Here is a 6,000-nt window from a genome sequence, read left to right as displayed (position 1 = left end):
GCACACCAGCCCCCGCCTCGCGGCCCCTACTAGCTGTGGCCCCCACCTTGCCTGCTCTCCTGCCTCGCTCTGCCTCCTGTCCTGGCTCCCGCCTCCGCCGACCTGCCACTCCTTGGCCGTCGAGGCACGGTCTCCGCAGAGCTGCAGCCGTCCCGCGTCCTCTTGCAACGAGCCCTCTGTGGCACCCCATCGCCCTTGCCGCGCGCGGGGCCCCACCTCGCCAGGGTCTCCTCCGCGGTAGCTGCCCTCGGCTCACCTTCAGAACGTCCCCAGTGATACCCGCCTTTCTGCTTCCTCCAGTCTAGCGTCTTCACACCCTCCGTCATGAGACGCTCCCTCCTTCTCCCGCTTCCACTTCACCGCAGAGATTAGACGGTGATTTGGCTCATTCTCCCGCTGGACACCTCCGCTGCTTCCTGAGGGCGGCGTAGCTCCGCATCGCCCATGCCAGCCTAGGCCCGCTGCGCCGTGGGGGCTCGGATGCCTTGCTGAGTTTGACCTCAGAGTCGTCGGGAGGATAGAGAGGAACTGGGTAAAACTTCTTCTCAGAACACATTAGTCAAGGGGGGTTCTGGGGGTCCAGCCCCTTCCTCTACGCCGGGCTTCCCCCAAGGTCAGGCAGTCCGTGGGGGTCTGGCTGGCTCCCTGAGGTACACACTTGCGCACGATGCCCAGCGTCGAGGCCCTACCCATCCCGGGGGATCTCTCCCCTCCCGCCCTTCTGTTTGCTTTCCTCCCACGGATCTGCCAGGAAGCCTTACAGGACTGTCCTGGAGCCTCAAGGCTCGACCGCACGGGTATGGTTGACCGGCCATCGCAGCCACACGACTGGGCAACGTGTCGGTGGGTCCCCGCGCAGCCAGACTCCGGCTGGTGACCGCCAGGGGTCAGCAGAGGCCTCCTTCTGCGTAGCTCGGCGGATTAGGTGGCTGGCTAATCCGGTGTGTGTAGCCAGGCGGTTTGCAGATTTACTTGGTTGGAAAGTAGTTTTATGCTTTCAGATTTTTCCAGGGCCGCTCTTCTTTCTAAGTAACTCTCAGTCAATTATTACTGCTCCGAGTTGTTGGAAAGTCAGTTGCTGGGTGACTTTAGGGTCCAGGCAGACATCTTTTTTCTTTTCTTTTTTTGGAGACAGGGTTTTGCTCTGTAGCCCAGGCTGGAGTGCAATGGCGCGATCTCGGCCCACTGCAACCTCTGCCTCCCAGGCTGAAGCGATTCTCCTGCCTCAGCCTCTAGAGTAGCTGGGATTACAGGTGTGTGCCACCATGACTGGCTACTTTTTGTATTTTTAGTAGAGACGGGGTTTTGCCATGTTGCCAGCCTAATCTTGAACTCCTGACCTTAAGTGAATCCCAAAGTGCTGGGATTACAGGCATGAGCCACTGCACCTGGCCTAGGCAAACATCTGAATGGTCCCCTGGGTCTCTCCACAGCTCTTTGCCATCCCTGCCTGCGTCTTGGACTGCTGTGTCCCTAGCCACCAGCACTTGGCCAGGCAGATCAGTGGCCACCCTGCACACTGCCTGATGTGCAGACCTCCACTATCCAATCTCTGTCTACTGTTTTCCAGTTCAGTTTCCAGCACCCGATCCTGGAAGTCGTTCACCAAGCTCCAACCTACCCTCCTACCAGCTGTTTCCATTCTCTCACCCTCAATACCTTCTTCTTTCCAGCCTTTCTTCCCTCTGCCCCCAGAACCTCACTCTGTTGCCCAGGCTGGACTGCCGTGGTGTGATCTCGGTCCACTGCAACCTCTGCCTTCCAGGTTTAAGCAATTCTCCTGCCTCAGCCTCCCGAGTAGCTGGGATTACAGGTGTGCGCCATCACACCTGACTAATTTTTGTAGTTTTAGTAGAGATGGGGTTTCACCATGTTGGCCAGGCTGATCTGAAACTCCTGACCTTGTGATCCGCCCACCTCGGCCTCCCAAAGTGCTGGGATTACAGGCATGAGCCACCTCCTGCCTCAAGTAGCTGGGACTACAGGCGCTCGCCACCTCGCCCAGCTAGTTTTTATTATTATTTTTTTTTTTTAGTAGAGACGGAGTTTCACCATGTTAGCCAGGATGGTCTCGATCTCTTGACCTCGTGATCCGCCCGTCTCGGCCTCCCAAAGTGCTGGGATTACAGGCTTGAGCCACCACTCCCGGCCTCAGTCTTTCTTAAAAGCCACTGTTGGCTCTGCCCCTCTCACTTCACACAAGTTGTTTACACTGGCTCTTTCCAGTTCTACCTCACTTTCTTCTTTGCACACTCCAGGCAGTCCTGTCCCTCCCTCACAAAAGGTCAGGGTCCTTAGGGATCCACAGGTGTCTGAATTCAGTGGTCTGTCCTCTACCCTCACCTTCTTTGCAGCATCTGACAGTAACCTGGCTCCAGGTGCCCATGCCCTCCCAGTTTTCCTCTCACCTCCTGGCTACTCCTGCCCAGCTCCTTTGCTGGTTCTCCCTCATCTTCTAGGGTTCAATGCTTACTGCTACCCTCCTCTGGCTAAACTTAGCTTCTTTCCATCCCATGGCTTTAAACACCACTTGCTTTGCTTCCCAGATCCAAAGCTCCATCACTGGCCATTCTACTGAACTCAACACATACACCCAGCAGTTGACTCAGCATCTCCACTTTGATGTCCAGTCAATGTTTTTTTTTTTTTTTTTGAGACAGAGTCTCACTCTGTCACCCAGGCTGGAGTGCAGTGGCATGGTCTCGGCTCACTGCAACCTCCCCCTCCCGGGTTCAAGCAATTCTCCTGCCTCAGCTTCCCAAGTGACTGGGACTATAGGCGTGTGCCACCACACCTGGCTAATTTTTGTAGTTTTTAGTAGAGACAGGGTTTCATTATGTTGGCCAGGCTGATCTCGAACTCCTGACCTTGTGATCCACCCACCTCAGCCTCCCAAAGTACTGGGCTTACAGGTGTGAGCCACCATGCCTGGCCGATGTCCAGTCAATGTTTTTATTTTATTTTATTTTTTGAGATGGAGTCTTGCTCTGCCGCCCAGGCTGGAGTGCAGTGGCACAATCTCGGCTCACTGCAAGCTCCGCCTCCTGGGTTCACGCCATTCTTCTGACTCAGCCTCCCGAGTAGCTGGGACAGGTGCCCGCCACCATGCCTGGCTAATTTTTTGTATTTTTTAGTAGAGACGAGGTTTCACTGTATTAGCCAGGATGGTCTCAATCTCCCGGCGTTGTGATCTGCTCACCTTGGCCTCCCAAAGTGCTGGGATTACAGGCTTGAGCCACCGCGCCCGGCCCAATCAGTGTTTTGAACTCTTCATGGACAAAACTGATCTCCCTTCCAAGCCTGTTCCTCTTCCAGCCTCCTGCAGTGGCACCTCTATCCCTAGACAACCTTGGAGTCACCCTTGACTTATTTCTGCCTCTCCTCCCATACTCGAATCATCCAGGAACCCTGCCACCTCTACCTTTAGGACAATCCTAGTGCCTCATCCCGCCTCTTCCATCACCTGGGCTAAGCCAAGCAACATGACTATTTGGAGTAACTACAGGAATCCTTGTGTCAGTGTCACCCTTGCCCCCCATTCCGCACCCAGAGCCTAGTCTTAATGCAGCAGCTGGAATAATCTATTAAAAACTTAGACTTATGCCTGGCATGGTGGCTCACAGCTGTAATCCCACCACTCGGGGAAGCCAAAATGGGAGAATTATTTGAGACCAGGACTTTGAAACCAGCCTGGGAAACATAGTGAGACCCTGTCTCTACAAAAAATAAAATACAAATAAGCAGGCAGTGGCGACATGTGCTTGTAGTCCCCAGCTACTCAGGAGGCTGAGGCAGGAGGGTCCCTTGAGTCTAGAAATTCAAGGCGTTAGTGAGCTATGATCATGTCATTTGCACTTCAGCCTGGACCACAGAGCTAGACTGTGTCTTAAAAAAAAAAAAAAGTTCCTTTCTCAGGTCCACTCTGACCCCCTGTCCCCCGCCCCACATTTTTCTTACCTTGTTGTTTTTACTCCCTGTAGTACTGAGCATCTTCTAACCACATGATAGAATTTAGTGGTTAGGTTTAATGTTTCTTTTTTGGATCTAATCCCCAGCCTGGACTGTAAGTTCAGGGAAGGCCAGGGGCTTCACTTTGTTCACTGCTTTATTTGCAGGTGCTAGATGAGTGCCTGGCATGTAGGAACTGTCAATAAACGCTTGTTGAATGAATGAGTCAGTCGAGACACAAATGTGTGCTTGTACACACAGGTGAGAAGGGTGTGGGCAAGGGTAGCTGCTGGGCAGGGAGACTGAGACCCATGCTTTTACCCCCTTTCCTGCTCTTGTTTTTCTGTAATAAGCAGTCATGAGAAAAACAGTGATGCCGGGCGCAGTGGCTCAAGCCTGTAATCCCAGCACTTTGGGAGGCTGAGACGGGCGGATCACGAGGTCAGGAGATTGAGACCATCCTGGCTAACACAGTGAAACCCCGTCTCTACTAAAAAATACAAAAAACTAGCCGGCGAGGTGGCGGGCGCCTGTAGTCCCAGCTACTCGGGAGCTGAGGCAGGAGAACGGCGTAAACCCGGGAGGCAGAGCTTGCAGTGAGCTGAGATCTGGCCACTGCACTCCAGCCTGGATGACAGAGCGAGACTCCATCTCAAAAAAAAAAAAAAGAAAAAGAAAAACAGTGAAAAGAAATATAGAAGACCTTTGTACTGGACCTTCAGGCTGCTCTAACTTGTCAATACTCCAAACAGAACAATTTTTCCAGAACTATTTATTTATTTATTTATTTATTATTTTTTGAGACAGAGTTTGGCTCTTGTTGCCCAGGCTGGAGTGCAACAGCCTGATCTTGGCTCACTGTAACCTCCACTTCCTGGGTTCAAGCAATTCTCCTGCCTCAGCCTCCCGAGTAGCCGGGATTACAGGCGCCCACCACCACGCCTGGCTAATTTTTGTATTTTTAGTAGAGATGAGGTTTCTCCATGTTGGTCAGGCTGGTCTCGAACTCCTGACCTCAGGTGATCCACCTGCGTTGGCCTCCCAAAGTACTGGGATTGTAGGTGTGAGCCTACACCTAGAACTATTTATTTATCTGTTTTTTTGTTTATTTATTTTTTGAGACAGAGTCTTGCTGTGTTGCCCAGGCTGGAGTGCAGTGGTACAATCACAACTCACTGCAGCCTCAGTCACCTGGACACAAGTGATCCTCCTGCCTCCGCCTCCTGAAGAGCTGAGACTTACAGGCGTGAGCCACCACACCCTGCTAATTTTTCAATTTTTTTTTTTTTTTGTGGCGGAGTCTCGCTCTGTCGCCCAGACTGGAGTGCAGTGGCCGGATCTCAGCTCACTGCAAGCTCCGCCTCCCGGGTTTACACCATTCTCCTGGCTCAGCCTCCCGGGTAGCTGGGACTACAGGCGCCCGCCACCTCGCCTGGCTAGTTTTTGTATTTTTAGTAGAGACGGGGTTTCACCGTGTTAGCCAGGATGGTCTCGATTTCCTGACCTCATGATCCGCCCGTCTCGGCCTCCCAAGTGCTGGGATTACAGGTTGAGCCACCACGCCCGGCCTTTTTTGTTTTTTTTTTTTTTTTTTTTTTGTTTTTTTTTTTGAGACGGAGTCTCGCTCTGCCACCCAGGCTGGAGTGCAGTGGCCGGATCTCAGCTCACTGCAAGCTCCGCCTCCCGGGTTCACGCCATTCTCCTGCCTCAGCCTCCGGAGTAGCTGGGACTACAGGCGCCCGCCACCTCGCCCGGCTAGCTTTTTGTATTTTTTTTTTTTAGTAGAGACGGGGTTTCACCGTGTTAGCCAGGATGGTCTCGATCTCCTGACCTCGTGATCCGCCCGCCTCGGCCTCCCAAAGTACTGGGATTACAGGCTTGAGCCACCGTGCCCGGCCTTTTGTTTTTTTTTTAGAGACGAGGTTTTGCCATGTTGCCCAGGTTGGTCTTGAAATCTTGAGTTCAAGTAATCTGCCCATATCGGTTTCCCAAAGTGCTGGGATTACAGGTGTGAGCCACCACGCCTGGCCCCAGAACAATTTTTTAAAACGA

The sequence above is a fragment of the Trachypithecus francoisi genome, unplaced genomic scaffold (genome assembly GCF_009764315.1).
Source record: "Trachypithecus francoisi isolate TF-2019V2 unplaced genomic scaffold, Tfra_2.0 Lachesis_group0, whole genome shotgun sequence".
Classification (NCBI taxonomy): domain Eukaryota; kingdom Metazoa; phylum Chordata; class Mammalia; order Primates; family Cercopithecidae; genus Trachypithecus; species Trachypithecus francoisi.
Note: the sequence above shows the minus strand (reverse complement) of the source record.